Genomic DNA, 19,753 nt, shown 5'->3' on the forward strand with positions numbered 1-19,753 from the left:
CAAATAAATGAATCATTCCTAATAAATGAACATGAGTTGAAGGTAAAATCTGGTTAGTTCTAGGGTCCGAGTACGGATCCCTGAGGAAGACCACAGCCGAAAACAACTGTCTTTTCAGCACCCTCAATAGCAGTTGCTAGACAATTGTGTGTGTTTTAGTCTTTTTTGGAAATTGCTATTTTATTTCTTAACTTTATAAATCATTTTAATGGGCTACAGTGATTAGCGCCTCACAGCAATAAAGTCCTGGGTTCAAACCCCGGAACAGAAAAGGAGTGAATAAAATCATTCTGATTTCTTTCATCCAATTGGTTCAATGCAAATATATTTAGGCGACCTCAGTCCTGCGTGATTAAAAAAAGTGAATATGTTGTAGCTGTGGAATGAAAAAATGAAACACGCACACACATACACACACACACACACACACACACACACACACACACACACCACAAATTAACCAGTACAAGCTCATTTCTACATGCTCCACTTTCTCCATATTGAGGTCTCATCCTTCCACGTAGGGAGTGACACACTAACGTGCGCCGACTCCTATGGGGAAAGACAAAAGAGCAGGTAAAGGAGGCGGGGTTTATTCCCTATAGGAACCTGAACGCAGCATTTCCCACAATCCTCGGGCTTGAGAAATGAGCTGAGCTCCGTGGTCTGGAAGTCATTGTGCAGCCCCTGCAGAGAGGCAGCGAGTGCACGCTGCATGTGCAAGTAATGACCTAAGGTGAGCACTTTTTTTGTCTTTTCTACACACACACACACACACACACACTGCTGAGGAGGACGTTGTGGTCTGGTGGAGTCATCAGTTTCTCCACTGGTGTGTTAATTTAATGAGCGACCCACCACAACCATGGGTCAATATAAATCAATATGGAGGCTGGAGCAGAGTGTTTGTGTGCGTACGTGTGTGTGTGTGTGTGTGTGTGTGTGTGTGTGTGTGCATGATTTAATATGTGGGCACCATGGGCAACGACACACACACACACTCACTCACACACACACACACACACACACACACACACACACACACACACACACACACACACACACACACACGCTCAGTCTTGTATTTCTATCCTTGTGGGGACCGTCCATTGACTCCCATTCATGTCTAGCCCCTAACCCTGACCCTTACCCTAACCCTAACCCACACCACAACAAAGCCTAACCCTAAAGAAATGTTTTTGCACTTTTACTTTTTTCAGTAACAACAACATGGTCAAGAAAACACTGTTTCTCCTACTTAGGACCGGAAAAAGGTCCCCACAAGGCACGTCGTTCCACGTTTTGCTATCCTTGTGGGGACATTTGGCCCCAACAAGGATAGAAATACAAGAACACACACACACGCACGCGCGCGCACGCACGCACGCACGCACGCACGCACGCACACACACACACACACACACACACACACACACACACACACACACACAGTCCCAGTAGGCACTGAGCCACAGCTGCAGGCTGCCCTCACTCACAGATCTTTACGGGACATCTCAGAATCCGTTATACAGTCGGTATCGTTGTTACATCACAGCTTCTCTTTGCATCGTAGCTTTGACGCTAAAGCTGCTTTTCACGCGTGTAATCACAGCACACCAGGAGAACAAAGGAAGACACACTCAGGTCTATCTTTCAGATGATTATCAAAGCTGCTGATAAGCAAAGTGACAGTATCAAAAGTGTTGACATGTCTGTATTATTGCAGCGTTAGCATTAGCTGAGCTGCTAACACTGCGTGGGTCAGTTTAATGAATAATTCACTCAAAGTTCAGCTGAAGTTACAACAGTAAATGCTCTAATATATGGATGTTAGTGGAGGAAGATGCTCTGGATGTGAGCTGAAGCTAATGCTAATGCTACCAGAGACCAGGAAGGTTCATTCATGTTTCAGACTGTTTTGATTCAACATGTTGAAGTTTTAATCATTACAACTAGAAGTCAGCACGCACACACTTGTACCAGCCGGACTGGGCTCTGACTGAGGGTGTGTGTGCGTGTGTGTGTGTGTTGTCGTGGGCTGAAAGCTGGACATCTGTCCCACTGTCAACACACACACACACACACACACACACACACACACACACACACACACACACACACACACACACACACACACACACACACACACACACACACACACACACACACACACACACACACACTAAATTCTAATGTAACAGAGACAGATGGGCCAGTATTATAAATAGAGCCGTCAAGCTGTAGCTACCTAGCCACTGCTCTATTTACACACACACACACGCACACACAGTCTCTCTCTCTTTTCCCTCCTTTCATAATTCCAGCTCTCTTTCTGATTATTTCTGCGTCCTGCAGCACAATATGATGAATTATAACGAGGTCCAACAGCAACACAAACTGTTGCAGTCTCAGCAAAACATTTAATTACTAAAATATTAAAGACTAGGCTGCGTATGTGTGTGCACGCACACACACGCAATGTTGCACAACTACAGCAAAGGTTTAAACCTGCTTTGCTGTACAGAAATATCTTGAATTTTTTGGTTTTTTTTTAGTTTGAAAACTTGCACCACAGACGAACAGAAACATATTTTCAGTTCATCCTGGCAGAAAGAGTAAAAATGGTGGAATGTTCCTTTAAGCTTCCAGACAACAACAAGCTTCAGAGCTCACATGTAGTACAACGGAGGGGAGAGGCGCCCAACAATGACGACATTAATGAGTCAGTCTGCAACAAAACATGCATCATTCTGTCATTGTCACTGTCTGTCACAGTCTCTCTCTCTCACACACACACACACACACACACACACGCAGTCTTGTATTTCTATCCTTGTGGGGACCGTCCATTGACTCCCATTCATGTCTAGCCCCTAACCCTGACCCTTACCCTAACCCTAACCCACACCACAACAAAGCCTAACCCTAAAGAAATGTTTTTGCACTTTTACTTTTTTCAGTAACAACAACATGGTCAAGAAAACACTGTTTCTCCTACTTAGGACCGGAAAAAAGGTCCCCACAAGGCACGTCGTTCCACATTTTGCTATCCTTGTGGGGACATTTGGCCCCGACAAGGATAGAAATACAAGAACACACACACACACACACACACACACACACAAAACATGCATTTATTTTGGGACGTGTTGACAGGGAGGGAGATGAGGACGAAGACAGGAGATGATGGTGGCGATATGAAGGAAGGAGGTGAAGGGAGGAGAGATGAGATCAAGACAAGAGATGGGGTGAGGGGGAGGAGCAAAACAGAAGTGTGTGTGTGTGTGGGGGGGGGATGGGGGGTGAATGGGATGTAAAGAAGGAAAGGATTAAAGAGTCAGCGACTTGTGTTGTGCAACATGGCCGTCAAAAAGCCCTCTAGAGACCTTCATCAAAGCCACTGCATCGTCATCGTCATCATAATCGTGTGTATGTGTGTGTGCCTGCGAGTGTGTAACGCCTGCAGGAAGGTGTGTATGAGGTCAGTGGCTCTCAGAGAGGCGACAGTCTGACACATCCGTCACAGCCGGACTTGAAAATTCTGGCCTCGCTGCGACACGACATGACGACCACCTCCACCTCAAACTCAGCTTTTAAAAGTCACACAGCGAAACCACACACACACTGACGTGCACTAACACCAAAACAGGAATCAGGAAAACTGTCATTAAACCCACCAATCACAGATGTCTGTTAATATAGGCGAAAACTGACTTTTTGGCAAATTCTGCTGGAAAACAGTTACTGAGCCAAGGCCTTGGATTGGCTCCACCTGAGATTTGTTTGGTTTCCATACGTACTGTTTACTTCCTGTACCCGGTGATAAATTCAGCTGTTTTAGTAGTAACAGTTAGTAGCGGATCACACAGCTCTTCACTACAGTCAGCTCTAAAAACTGCTCCCCCTTCACGTATTAAAGCTGTCTAGACTTCAGGATGTTGCTGATCAGAAGACGTTGAGCCTGATTTCATGGTTCAAGGACGCTAAATGCTAAATGCTAAATGCTAACTGCGGGAATGCTGCACAGAGCAAAGAGTCTTGAACCTCAGCAGCTTTTAAAGTCTGATAAAGTTGCGTAAAACTGTGATTCAAAGCTTGACATGGAGGTTTTTTTTAGACATGCAATATATTTCAGGAACAACATTTGCTGAATTTTCTGAGAGCTTTTTTTTTTTTTTTAGACAAGCCGACTCGTCTTAATTGAATTTGTTTAGTCGACGGACAAATTAGTTTCCAGGAACATTCTTTGTCAGTACAGGCAGCAGAACAGGCTTGAGGGAAAAGAAGAGAAACACAATTTCCAACAAAGTCACAAAATACATTGTAAAACTTCTGGTTATTTAATTAACTTTTATTGCTTCAACCAATAAATTGAATCAAGTGATTTCATGGGAGCGGCCTTGAATTCCTCTGTTGGTTCAATAAAAGTGGATTTTACCACCCATCTGACCTCAGGGCTGAATCGGTATTCAAGGCCTGAGAGGTTTTAGGCTGTTTTTAGGATGTTAAGGAAGGAGGAGGAGGAAACCCTCAGGCCGAATTTTCCACCAGCGGACCACGGATCAGTCGTCTGATCACTGAACCAGACGGGGAGAAACCGTAATTCAACCACGACAAAACGCAAAAAACAAAAGCTACGGCAACCTGCTACCGGATAATCTCACATCAACACATCTGTAAGGAAAAAAAACAAACTACCGATGTCAGGAAGGAAACCCACCATAACCGGCGACTGTGTCTGGATGAAGCAGACGAGCATCTAAAAACGACGCAATCAGAATGTTCTGGAGGCCGCTGATTGGTGGTGCAGCCCACTCAGAGGTGAGGACATAATCATTTTAATGAGGGTAAATGGTTAATGGACTTCACTGATACAGCAGATTATCACCACTCCAGCATTCACTCTTTCAAACACAAAAAGGCTCTCAAGCTCCATCGCTTCAATGTGCTGCTCAAGGGCACGTCAGCATGCGATCAGCTTGGGGATCAAACACTGCGATCGGATGACAATCACCATGTTTTCCTCCTCATTCTGGGAGGTGTGTGTTCTAACCTCACAGTGAATGGACGGTGGTTAAACTGATGGCCTTTCACCCGACACAAGGCTCAAGGTGCAAAGATATTACTGCCATCAATAAGAAGCAAATCCATGATTCTCTGAGTTCCAGTTTCCAAGATCCTCTGATTTGGCCGATTCGCATCGATTGTTCTTGGTTTTATTCAACATGAATGGGCACTGAGGTGACACACACACACACACACACACACACACACACACACACACACACACACACACACACACACACACACACACACACACACACACACACACACACACACACACACACACACAGGTGCTGTGGTTCTCTTGGTGTCGGTAAGTGTGTTCTGACGAGGCCACTTCCTCCGCCTGCTGCTTGTTGTCAGCACGCTCACATTGTGGCCGCCGGCGTTGAGGAACCAAACACGACAGAGATTAAAAAAAAAAAGAGAGAGAAGGACAGAGAGAGAGAGAGAGAGAGAGAGAGAGAGAGAGAGAGAGAGAGAGAGAGAGAGAGAGAGAGAGAGAAGGGCAACATAAGGGCTTTTTATCAAGGCAAACTAATGGAGGACAGGACTGCTCCAACACAGCCACAGGACACACACACACACACACACACACACACACACACACACACACACACACACACACACACACACACACACAAGCCCCATTAGACCAGATGACTGCCTTGGAGCCAGGTGGCGCAGCACTCGTACTCACTCTCACCCTTTTTTCCTCTTTCTCTGCGCAGCCTGCCCCCGAGACAAAGACACACACACACACACACACATTTTTGTAGCAGTTCATCTCATCACACACACTCGTGCACACATGAGCAGATAACGCACACACAAACTTCTTTGCACATACACACAGTTTGGGGGCATTTCTTGCATTTCCCTTTAACACACACACGCACGCACACACACACACACACACACACACACACACACACACACACACACACACACACACACACACACACACACATTATATAGACTCCATGAGCAGACATACAAAAACACACACACAGCCTCTAACACATACATGAACACACACTTTTTTGCAGCATTCCATCCCTTCGAGCACACTCATGTGTGCGTGTGTGGATGGAAATGCACACACACAGTGTTTGGAGCATTTCTTCTTATCACACACACACACCACACACACACACACACACACACTGCCTCCGGCCCGGCTCACACTGGCCTCGCCTGCCCATCGCCTTCAGGGTGGCTGTGATTGGACAGGGGCCCCTAATGCTCTGCAGCACACACACACACACACACACACACACACACACACACACACACACACACACACACACACACACACACACACCGGGGGGCAGAACCAATCGCCTTAATCTAATCCTCACATTGGTCCCCTCAGTGAGCAGAGTGCAGAGGGAGAGGAGTGAGGACGGTCAGTGTGTGTGACGACACCGAACGTCCACCGTTGTGTTCCGGGTCGTTCTTAGACGCAAAGAGGAAGAACATGCACAACGTTGGAGAACGATTCGATAAGAGCACGGGTGCAGACGTGACACGTGTCGGGAGATTTGAGATGTGAGAGATGATATCTGAAGGCGAACCCAGTAAAAGTAAAGAGGAGAGAGAAAGTCAGTGAAGGTCACAGTCTGGAGCGGAGCGAGGCTCAGAGAGAGGAGGCGACATGTTGAAGGAGGTAAACTGGAGAGGTGGAGCAGAGAGGGGGGAGGAGGTGATGGAGGAGGAGGGGGGGAAGAGGAGGAGGAGGTGGTGATGGAGGGTCAGAAGGAGGACATGATGGAGGAGGAAAAGGAAGTTACGGAAGCAATGAAGGAGCAGTGACCGCTGGAGTATTCACACACACACACACACACACACACACACACATACACACCATGTGGTGCATGTGTGTATCCGACTACACAATAATCCATCATAAAAAATGTGAAATATTTCATCAGTTCACAGTTTGAATCCAGAATGAGGCGTATTGATCCGCCGGAGCTGCTCAACATCATCACGACTTATTTATCGTGAACGATCGTCTGAACTGCAACAAATCGTGTTTCCAACGCATGGAGCGTTCATGACGTAACCATGGCAACCAACAACACAACAACTGAGGATCACAGGGTTGAGCGGGAGCCACACACGCTGACAGCCTTTTCCGGTTTCTACTGGTTTTTACAATCAACTGACTCTAATCAGGAGTTCTTCTTCCACACAAGCGACTCTTTTCAAACCTTCACGTCCACAAGCGCCGTCGTGCAAGTTTTTACTGCCATGTCTTCTTGTTTTTGTTGCATTTCTGTTGAAGCCCGATATAAAAAAAACCCCACAGCTTTCGGCGTTTACTGTGGTTTTCTGTGTTCGGAAAAACAACAGAAATAGAAACGGGTTCATAGATTTTATGTCCCCTGCACACGAACTGAAATATTTCATTACTGTAATTTAGCATGTGAATCAACAAAATTATAAATACAGCATAAAAAAAAAAAATTAATACAAGAACCCTTTTTGGTTAACATGTTATGAATTAAGATGTAAAATGGGAATAATAATGATATACTGAGATGCTCCAACACCGAGTATGTTCACTTCACTCACGAATGGAAATTCCCGTTTACATGCATCTCTGGCTGCAGTGAAACCGGGTGTGTATTCACGCTCGCTCTGGATCACACACTGCTGCTCACATTATCTCCAGGTGTGTGTGGAGCTGAAAACCACAGGCGGCACCAGACTGGTGTGTGTCTCCGAGCGTCTCAGCTGGTTATTACCTCAAACACCGAGCAGCGACTCGCTCTGACTCACAAGGCACGAGCAGTGCCTCCGCAATGGGGGAAAAAAAAAAAAAAAAGGTCAAAAGTTACAGCGGCGGGTTAATCAGAGGAGTTTATATCCGCCACGGCAGCGGGACGTTAATCAGGTAATCACTGCACGCTCCCCGTCCGACAAAAACCTGCGGGGGCCGAAGGATGTCCGACCTCGGAGCGGCTCTGGAGCATCCGAGCGGGAGTAAAGAGGAACGGTGACCCAGATGGAGCGGGAAAAGGTCAGGGCCGTGAGGAGAAAACGCGGCTCGGCGGAGAGAAGCTCCAGAGGATCACAGGTCGGGAGTTCAGTTTGTAACACGGAGCGGCTGCAGAGAAATGTTTCACTCAATCTGGATCACGGAGAAAACATGAATCTATTCCAAGAAACATCACGGCGCGTTAGCTCAGAAACACGGCGAGGAAAACTCAATCGCACCTCCTCTTCTGGAGAAGAGAGAGACGTTTCTGTTCGATGGAGCGCTTAACGGCAGCCGCTCGGCGCGATGGGCAGATGTTTCGGTAAATACGGTGTCAGAGAGGGCTTCCGAAGGGAACAAAACCGGCAACCAGTCACCCGACTCCAGCTCATTTGTTATAGACGCCAACAATGGAGCCACAACAATAAGTCAATCAGCTGATTTCCACCAAATCAATAGTCTTTGTTAGTGATTGTGCATTTGCATTCCGAGCTGTGAAGAGAAAACATTTATTCCTCTGATTGTTTCAACCATTCAGCGAAGCCGTGGGTCACAATTTTCCTCCATTGTATAATCAATTATTTGGACGGATCCAGAGCGGCGTGCGGATTGACAGGAGTCGCCGGAGCTTCTCAGACCTACGGCTCCGTTTCTGTTCGTTTCAGACAGAAAAGTTGAGATTGCGGCGGCGTGCGCCGTCACACGCGTCCGTGGCCGCTCTGGCCATTGAACGGCTATGTTTCCATCGGACATGACGTCAGGGGAGCACAGACAAACAAATTACAGCAGCGCGTACAGAACGGGCCACGATCCGGACCGCGATCAATCCTTCGCTCTTCAGGCTCCGTCCGATTTCTGTGGCGCTGCAGGCGGAGGGGATGACTGACGGGGAGCCGGGAAACCAGCACTGCGTATTAAGAACCGCTGTCATCTGCTGTCAGTGGTGTTTTTGTCAACTCTTATATGATTCTGAGCTCCCTCTGTCCATCCCCCCCCTCCCGACTCCGCCGAATGACTACAATCTCAAAGAGGTACTTTAAAAAAAAAAGAAGAATGAATTATTTTTCTGAAATCTATTTGACTCCGGTGAAAATCCCTCTGCACTGCTGCGAAGTCGGGATTGGAGATCTGACTTCAAAGCAGGCTGAAAATAGCCAATAATCAGCTTTGTATGAAGTCTGCTTGACACGGCTGCCGAATAATTCTCCAGCAGGGCTCAGACTGGAAGTTGAAAACCGAACCCACCGTGGGTATCCCTGCTGTTCCCAGAATGAAACCAGCTGGCACAAATCAGCACTGTTACATTCAGAAGGATCCCCGAACATACTGCTGTTAAAATGGCTCCAATTGTCATTTTCCACTGAAACGCACTGGAGGAAATGCAACACATCCAGCCGTTGGGACACTTTTCCCCTCCAGGTGGCGTCGACAGACATACAAAAGAAGGGGAAACACATGATATCATGTTTATTGTGCGACAGTGGTTGCTAGTTTAGTTTCCCTGAAGGTGAAAGCATCAAGTAAACACCCGAACCAAATACGAACTAGCATCCTCACACAAAGGAAAACATTCATCAGTTACAATCAAACTGTAAGAGCAGAGCCATTTATTAAAAAAGATCAAGTTAACACCAGAGCCAGCTATCAACTATTAAGGTAATATCTGGTTACCATTGAGCATCAAGTTAGCTTAGCTTAGCATAACAGCAGCTATAAAGTGAACGTCTGTCTGTCGTTTCCAGAGAGACAATGAAAGATCAGCAGTTACATTCAAAACAACAGCTTTCCTGAGAGCATTGCTGTATCGGTCCTTTCTTACGAGAAGGCATCACAAAAACACATTTTAAACACATTTTTCCTCTTTATATCTTTTGAAAAGATGTGAACACTTCAATCTTACGCATGCTAAATTATGCTAATACTATTGAAGATAAACAGCCACGATTCCAGCATTCAGCCTGGCAATCACTCTGGCCTCAGCCAATCACTGAACCCCAGAAGTGTTTCCAGCTGTGCTTTGCACGGATTGGCTGACGTGGGGAAGGGGCGGGGCCTGAGGTACAGAGATGATTCCTGTGAAACTGCCTTGTTTTGTGTTTGAGGTTCTTGATATTGATAACTTACAATTTATTTCCCTCACATCAGAATTTCTGATAGTTATTTAATATTGTGGAGAAAACATGAGGAAACTACACCGTTTCGAGACAACATTCAAGAGTGAGGATTGTTGTTGATATAAACAACCCTGAATAATTAAAGCTTTTGCAGTCGGGGGGGAAAAAAATAAAGAAATGTTAACAATACAATATTTTGATTATATTAAAGTTTACATCTGTTTTAAACCTGCATTTGTTTAGAATTCTTGGCTCTAAGCCCAGATTGAGGCTCTGTTCCTGTTTTAGTAGTTGCTGTTCTATTGAAATTAATTGTTTTTGTTATCGATTTTCAATGAATGTTTTTACCGACTGAACCTCATGTTTTTAGATTTTTATGTCTATGTCTGCACAGCCTTTTTGTTCATCTGTTTTCAAAGTGCTCTAGAAATAAAACTGTGTTTAGTGAGAAGTAATAATTACATTTTATTTGAAGCTTGGCTTGTTCCAGATAACTGAACAGAGTGTGTTGTTTGGTGTTTATTGGCTCTAAAGCTCCTCTGAGTCAAACTTAATGTGTTGCAGTCCTAACTACATTAATATAACAGATGTGAAACTGATTGGATTATTTGTTTTAAATGGGTTAGCACCGAATCAGACGGTAAAACGATTCTCGCTCCGGGCGTCTGGATCTTGCTTGAGAAATCACTGAACAACCAGAAGAAATTATGAATAAATTTGGGAAATACATGGAAGAAAAATATTGTAAGAAACCGATAAAAGTGCAATTCTTCTACAAGCCAATGTTGTTTCAGATTTGTTTTGTTAAAATGAAATAGCCGCAAGTTCTTTAGAAACGGGTAGAATAGAGAGCGGCTGCTCCATCCGTCCCGATTCGCATTATACTAAGTGCTGAGGAAGATAACAACCAATGGGACTTCCAAATGCATCAACATCAAAAAGCCATTTAATCATTGCTCCCTCTGCCTCTCTCTCTCACTCTGTCTTCTTCCTCCAGCCTTCGTGCCAAATACCATTTCATGTCTCAGGGGAGCAGGAAACATTTAATAAAACTTCTCTAATCGAGTTGGGTGGTAAAGAGCCGTGTGTCCTCGCCGTGTGTTCGTCAGCTCAAAGCCTCCGATTCTTCTCCCGCATCCAGCTCCTCCGAGGCCTTTATTCTCCCAGGCCTCTCTCCCGTTTCGGGGCGGGGAGGGGTATTATTTAATCTAAGCAGACTCGACAAAATCAAAAAGATTTGACCTTGTTGTGCGTCTGGCTTCAGGCCCGGGTTGTGGCTGAAAGGAGCCGCCGAGGCTCCTGCGTCCGTCCTGATACGGTTCAACCTGATACTCCACCGACTGCCGGGGTTTAAAACACAAGTTCGCCCACACCAGATGGAAACTACAACTGGTGCAGACTACTGCCTCAAGCATGTGGGTTTTTCAGTCCTTTTTTAAATGCCAAAGCATCAGCGACTTTTTGAAGACGATGAGCGAGTCGGTGCAGTTTTTTTTTTTCATGTAATAAGATGCCATTTGTACCACAGCTGGTTCACTAAAAGGAAACAGGGTCGGCATGGAGAACGTGCAGAATTTGCATTAGTGCCCGACATCGCCGTTAATTATTCACCGCCGTGGTATATATTAGTCAAATGGTTTTAGGATTCAGATGAAAGTGGGAAATAGCACAGCTGCTTTTATACTCTGCTGGATTTACAGCCAAAAAGGGAAATAAACGCAGTTTTCTTGTCTCAAGTGAACACTTGAAGCACCTTTCACCAATCTAGATAAAGAAAATCTAAAACAATGCTTCGAGTGTTCTGATTTGGTTTGATTAATGTCCACTGGGTGATTTTTCAGACCGATATTTGGCTGGGGTCCATGCATTAGGAGCAGTTGAGGGTTCAGCATCTTGCTCAAGGACACGTAGACATATGGACAGATGGGTGCCCAAACCTCTCGATTGGTTAACAGTCTACAAACTGATCACGGCCACATTAGCCTCATGTGTTGCCTTCAAGGTTCACCTGTGAACTTCTGGCTCCAAAGCTTGTTCCAGTAACATTTAGAAACCACTGCACCGTATTAACAACCGAGTTGTTAGTGGGTTAGTGCTTCGGTTATTTACTTGGTTACTTTAGTATTTAATCTTTCGATTTTCTAATTTTCATCCACTGATCGACTTCCTTGCTCATATCCTCAGTTTTTTCACAATTTATTTCTCTATCAGATGATCCCTTTGTGTAGTTTATTGTTGATATCTCCAGGGCTTTACTTAAGGTATTATAATTAGTTTACTTATTTACATCCTTGTTCAAAAATTTTTTTAACCCATTTAGTTTGTGACTGATATATTAATTTAACTCATTACTTATTTACCTATGCACTATATATACTCAGTGATTCACTTTATTGCTCATATATTTTGTTCTTTCATGAGTTATTTAGTAATTTCTCTCTTTCTGGCAGGCAACGCCATGAAAAAAACCTTGAAATCATCTTGAAAATAACCTTCAAATCCCTTTAAAACCACCTTAAAACTCTGATGTGTTTGGTTCAGAGTTGAATGAAGTGGGAAAAAGTCCCTTTCCGGATTGAACGGAGAAGCAGCTGCAGTTGGTTTGAATCCTACAAAATCCTTCAGAGCGTGAACTCGTCTGGGAGCCCCCCCTCCCCTGCCCTGCTGACTGGCTCATGAAGACAGATCACATGAAGCCCTCATGGACGGCGGGCTGAGGTGACCTTCTGTCCGCGGGACGCCTCCTGTACCCGGCGAACCGACGGCGACCACCTGAGACTCCATCCGGCTCACTGAGGCTGTCATTTCTCTGAAGCGGCTGCCGTCTGACTCGGAGAGCTCGCTGAGAAGGGCGGCGGTGGCGGCGGCAGAATGCGTGGGCCGGAAACTTCCTAAGTGCCTCATGTTCTCTGCGCTGACTATTCATCCTCATCTTTCTTTAACGCCACCTTTTTTCTTTTTCTTTTTTCACCTTCTTCTCTTTCCGATCTTCCCGGCTTTCATTTCGTGCGTATTATCGGCTCCCCGCGGCTCTGACCTTTCAACCTGGCTTCTATTGAACGCGAGCGGGAGTTGAACTTCTTACCGGCGGGCCGGCTTGTACGTCGTTCGGGATAACAGCCGAGAGCTTAACGGTGAAAATTCAGAGCGCAGGTTTGCGCTCAGCCCCTTGTACTGTCGGCCATCTGAAAGCCCGACTGCTGTGTGTCGGAGAAATGTGAGGTCGGGACCTTTTTATGGGCTCAAAAGGCTACACACACACACACACACACACACACACACACACACACACACACACACACACACACACACACACACACACACACACACACAATAGAAGAGAGAGACATCTCAGAGCCGAGGCACTCTCAGTCAAACCTTTGCTTTCAGCTGCACAGGCGCCCTTTCATTGTCACTGGCACAGACTCAGGTAGATGGAAAAAAGTCGTTTTCTTTGCAGGAAGATGAACGATGTGGATTGGAGGTGACGAGTCCAAACTGATCAGGTATTTTCACTTCCATCAAACGTTTTCCATTCAACCAGTTTTTTGGTTGTCTCTTATGGCTTATGCAAAACAAGACAAAATGTAAAGACCATAAAATACCTGGATATCATTGTGTTGATTTAACGTCATTAATTTTCATCTCACTTAATTCCACCAGACACTCCCAATGTGGCCAACGTCTGTTGTGGTCATGTTAGAATTTAAAAAATACAAGAGAATAATAATGCATTGGTTTTATACAGCGCTTTTCAGGACACTCAAAGATGCTTTACATTGCATTATTCATTCTCTCCATACTGGGTGGTGGTAAGCTACTACTGTAGCCAGACTGCGCCATCAGCCCCTCCGACCACCACCAGCCATTCACCCTCACAACTTTCATACTAGGCAAGGTGGGTGAAGTGTCTTGCCCAAGGACACAACGACAGTTTTACACCTGCGGGAGCGAGGATCGAACCGCCAACGTTTCGGTTATAAGACGACCTGCTCTACCAACTGAGCTACTGTCGCCCTTAAGATGAAGCAAAACAGCATGAACTGAGGCTTCTGATACAATCCTCCTTAACAGAGATGATATACATCTCCTTAACAGAGATGATTCTGATATACGAGGTTGTCGATTTGGTTCAATACAATTCCATATCGATATGTTAGTAACAAAAACAATTTTTCTTGAGTAATGGAAGAGATTCTCAAAGAACTAATGCTGAAAATTCAATTGGAAAACTAACCCTCTAACCTGTGCTGGGTATCAATTCAGATTCCCCAAATCAATTTGATACGATTCACAAGACTCCAATTCCATTCAATATGATTTTAAATTCTGTGAATGATTTTTCACTTACAGTACTCATTTTAATTGGATATGGAACAGATTCTCAGAGAACTGATGCTGTAAATGGTTGAAATTAACTCAAAGTTGGTGCATTATTAAAAAATAATAATGTTCACATGAAGAACTGTGCCCAATGCTTGGGCTCCAAGGTTGGTTGGCTTGGTTTGTTGGTTGGACTGACAGGCCGTTATGTGATGGTTACTTTGGTTGCTGTGTTGGTTTGTAAGTTTAAGTGGTGACTGATTTGTTTATTAGTAAGACATTAATGTGAACGTTGGTGTAGATTGGTTGATCAACTGGAAACGTGGTATAGTTGGTGTGTTCATTAGTACTGTATATGTGTCACAGATGTTTGGACAGTTTGTTGGTGGCTAGTCTTATCAGTTAGATGGTGTTCTCAGTTGTCTTATCAGTTTGACTGTTAGATTGTTGTTTTTCCTGCTTTGATATGACTCAGAGGTTCTTTGGATATTTACTGGGTCAATCTTTTTATCTGCTTCCTCTCTTGCTTTAAAAATTAATTTCAAAACGCTTTTTAAATACTTTATCATATCATCCATGTTGGTTCTTTCAAAAACCTGAAACACTGGTGCACTGCACCACGCCATCCAGGTTCAGCATATTAAGTGGAGGTAAAGCCGCTCTGTTGATGCCGAGAGGCTTAAAGAAAAACAGCACCTTGGGTTTGCACCTTTTGAAGGTGAAAATGTTCCATTTTATATCTCCAATTAGATTACAACAGTTTCCCTGATAACAGCTGTCTAAGAGTCAAACACACATTCTGACCTGACATTTGTAGTCGTGGAAAACGTGTCGTCTAACGACACTCTTCAGCCCTTCTGCTTCCCTCCATGCTGCTTATTTGCTTTAATTAACTCACACAGAGGGACGTTTGAGCTGCTGGGTGTCCTCGATATCCAAACACCGAGTGACGGGTAAAAATATCCTCAAAAGCTTCAGACGCAGAGAAGGAAACGCGGAGGGCTGATAGAAGCGTGTGTTACTGTGGAGACTGTCTCCTAACATACGGCAGCCGCCACCACTCGCACTGTAATTAACCGACTCGCTTTCATCCGACGAGTTCAGGACGCGCTCATTGTGTCAAGGACGGTGTGTGTGTGTGCGTGTGTGTGTGTGAGTTCCTTTTTTTTTTTCCTCCCTGTTCTTTAATGAAAGCAGACTCGGAGCTGCCGCTTTCGGGGGAAAGGAGACAAAAAGAAGTGGCTGTGGATGACAGGAAGTCCGGAGAAAACACTCGGGTCGGTCTCGCTCCAGCTCGGCTCCGAGCAGCACTGATAGGAGCTGTCGGGCTTTCACCAAAACCTTGAAGCCTTCGCTTCATTTTCCTTAAATCTATAAACCTTTATGGGTTTGCGAGGCCCTCGGGAAGCCTCTCGGTGCTGTTATTATTAGAAAGCGGCGACTGGAACACACTAAAAATGATAACAAGCAGATCTCGAGGATGAGAAACAGAAGCAGCAGCCGGAGCAGAGCAAACATCATCCTTATTTCATTTTATTTCAACTTTTATCTCAGGGATTCGTTAAGAGTTTGTAGACAGAAAAACTGGAGTTAATTAGCAGAAGAGTGGAGTCGATGCCGTAAAAACCCGGGACGGGCCACATGACTCAGCCTCATCACACATGAAAGAAGTCGCAGCTTCACATCTTCACACACACTGAGTCACATTTACAGCCTCGCTCCGTCTCACACACACTCACACTCACACACACCGTCACAGTTTCTGCTGTGAAACCACAAACAGCTTTTATCACCTCTCTGCTGGCTGCTCATTACCTGCGGTTGCCACTGGCCTCGCTGCGTTCGACCGCAGACATGTACACACAGACCGCAACGCGTCCACGTGTCGGCCATATTGGATGGGGCAACACTGACCCGTCCGAGGTGCAGTAAGCAACATTACATGACGACGTTCACCCAAAACACCTAAAATCACACCCTGAGTGTTGTTTACAGTAAAACAGCAGGATTGATATCAGGACCTGTTCCGTGATTCATTCGATGCCGATAAACCAAATCTTCATCCAGAGGAAGAAACATGATGAGAAGCGGACCTTGAACTTTGTTACTATAAAAAGCAACTATAACACAATAAAGTAATGACGAATCAATCACCTGCTCCGTCATCAGAGATTAGATAAAGAAGCAGATTGAGGAGGTTGAGAGTCAATGAATCTGCAGATGGGAGAGGGCTGCACCCAGTCCCCCCCCCCCCCAAACACCCACAAGCATTCTGAGAAGACCCCGCCCTCTCCGCAATAAACTCAAATATGTCACACAGGCAGATTTAAGCCTGAGACATCTTACCGGGCCACCAGGCAGACGATAACAAATCCCCAGTCCTCCCAACACCAAAACAACCCGAGAGGTCTAATCAGGTCCCGGAAGCTACTAAAACGTCTGCATATGAAACACCTGACAAAACAGCAGGTTTACATGAAAAAAATAAATAAATAAAGATGTTCCCCTGGTGTCTGGAGAGAAATGATATTTGAGAAAAAAAGAAGAGAGGAGGGCGAGAAAGCTGTTAAATCCACCCAACAGACCGTCTGGACTTAGAGGGTTTCACGGCAATGGCCATGAAATCTCCCGTACACCACTGTCAGCTGGCAGGCATCCGCACGCACACGCACACGCGCACGCACACGCACACACACACACACACACACACACACACACACACACACACACACACACACACACACACACACACACACACACAGCGCTGGGATTAATGCTAAATTTGGTTGGCAGCCACCAACAGCTCTCGTGGAGATCCAGCTGAATATCAAAACATATTCGGGAGGGATTTTTTAGGACAGGAATTAACAGCTTCCACAACGAGGAGAGCTTGCTCACGAGCACGCGGGGAAAAGTGGTGCAGCTACATACTGCGGCACGTAATGTGGCTGCAGCTAAAGGTTATTTTCTCCACTCATTTAAATTGTTTGGGCTTCGAAAACAGAAGGAATTTGTGAAAGAAATGTGAATTGGAGCGTGAGATACGGCTCAGGAAAATCTTGTTTTGTCTCCAGTGAAAGTCCACAAAGAACAGATGTTGAGTTTATTCACAGAAAAGAGGATCCTGCACAGGCTTCTGTTTATAATCAGCTCAGAACAACTCGAGGAAATCAAATAATAACACAGTTTATTGTGACTGTTGATTAAGCAGTCACCAATTATGTGTTAAATTGATAAACAGTGGACAAATGTATCAAGATATCTAATCATAAAGCATAATCATGGTTGAACCATTGTTATTGCACTGTGTGGTGTTCCACAGGGATCTCAACTCGGACCCTCATGATGATTGTACTCTACTGATTTAGGGTAGAACTAATTATTTTCTTCAATAACGACTGCTTCCTTGACAAATTCTGGAGTCTGAGACAGGAATATTTAATTTATAATCCTGACGCAGAAAAGCTTCTTAATACTTCAGGAGATGGAGTCAGTGAATTTAAGCTGAAATGGATGGCAACAACTAGGAACTAAAACCTAAATATCTGCAGATTTATCGACTTAGGATGTTTGCAGCTCTCAAAGTGAACCAGTGAAAACTAAAACTATTCACCGCGTTGGATGGTTTCACCTTTTTTGAATGACTCATTTGGAAATCTGACAGGCAAACCTCCTGGGAGCAGACGCTTTATTCTTTTCTGAAGCAACTGTAAAGAAAACACGGTGAATGGTTTGAATGGTCTGACTTTAAAAAGGGTTCGATCGACGCGTAAACTGAAGCAGATCCAGAGAGAGGAAAAAAAACCCTACAGATGTTTGACTCTCCTTCAGTTCTATCCACAGCTGCGGCCAAGACGCATTCACTGACCCGTGGAGGTGAAGAGTTCTGCACGAAACTGCAGTCCGTCAAGAAAAAAAACTCAATCACATTGATCGTGATTCCCTCTTTGTGTGGGAAACATTCACAGAGGATGAACACTCTCCATACGATGTGTTTGGCCTTAAATGGAGGGGGAGGAAAGTGCTCGGCGGTGTGGGCTGAAGTGGTTTTTTAAGCTGACGGCTGAAGGGTTACAATTACAAACAACGGCCATAAAGAGCCGCAACTTCAACGACTCACAGGCTCATAATTACCACACCAACGGCAGGAAAATCAGACCGCGGCCGTTTGAAAGTTACTCCGAGGTGGTCTGGAAGGAGCCGCCGTTACTTCTGAGGCCTCGTTTAGAGAGATGAACCACGTGTGGATACATTATGCAACAAACTCATGCAACATTCAGCCTCTTCAATATTCATGTCGGTCGTCAGGAGGGAGAAAGACGCACTCTGACTGACTGCACGAGAGTTTCCGAGGCGGAGGGGAAGTCCAGCGTTTGCCAAGCCTTTCATTTAATATCTGAAGAGGTTAAAGGTCACAACTCTGAGAAAACAAATGGCTGTAAAAAAAAAAAAAAAAAAAAAAGGCCCGCCTTCCACAGACTGTATAGATATCCGTCAGGCGGTTACGTGACTTCACTGAGGAATCTCTGAAAACGGTGGGAGAGGCCATCTTTACGACAGCTGGGCAGGGAGCCAGCCACACAGCCACATGCACACACGTCCAAACAGGACACACACTTTATCACGCTGTGACCAGGATATTCTACACCACGAGCAGTCGTCAGAGGCCGACATCCACATCATGAAGAGCCAGAGGGATGCACCGATCCACATTTTTTTCCCACTTCCAATCTCTTGAATATCCACTGATATTGACACTATTCCAATACCAGAGCTGTTTGCTTTATTATTGTTATTGCTGTCATTGATCTTATATGAGGCTGTAACAAACTCTTCTCTCCAGGCAGATATGAAATGTACCAATCGATGACTCAAAAAGCAACTTTAGGTAAATATAAGGTCAGAAAAGAAAGACAGAAATATTGTTAACGTCAAAAATCCCACATTTAAAACAAATATGTAACTGTAAGGGTTTCAAACGGACTGTCAATATCTATCAAATTCGAGACTGATGCACATGAAAGTTAAATTTCTCCAACACTACTCCTCTCCAAATACAATACAAAGAGCTGCTTCGGCTGAAACAGCATAAATTTGCAATATTCTTGCTCATGTAGCAGCGTAATAAGTGTAAACACCTAAACACACACACACACACACACACACACACACACACACACACACATTATCAAAAGAGTGCATCAGAACAGCGAGTTTAGGCATTAAAGGTGACCTGGATTCAGCTCAACGCCGGAGTCTAACTACT

General features: G+C 44.9%; 1 protein-coding gene across 2 annotated transcripts in view; it reads right to left on the reverse strand.

Annotated features, from left to right (window-relative positions):
* arhgap5 (Rho GTPase activating protein 5) overlaps positions 1–19,753 on the reverse strand; it is a 58,669-nt gene that overhangs the window by 12,345 nt on the left and 26,571 nt on the right. The gene's annotated exons all lie outside the window — the stretch shown is intronic.

The sequence above is a fragment of the Salarias fasciatus genome, chromosome 19 (genome assembly GCF_902148845.1).
Source record: "Salarias fasciatus chromosome 19, fSalaFa1.1, whole genome shotgun sequence".
Taxonomy (NCBI): domain Eukaryota; kingdom Metazoa; phylum Chordata; class Actinopteri; order Blenniiformes; family Blenniidae; genus Salarias; species Salarias fasciatus.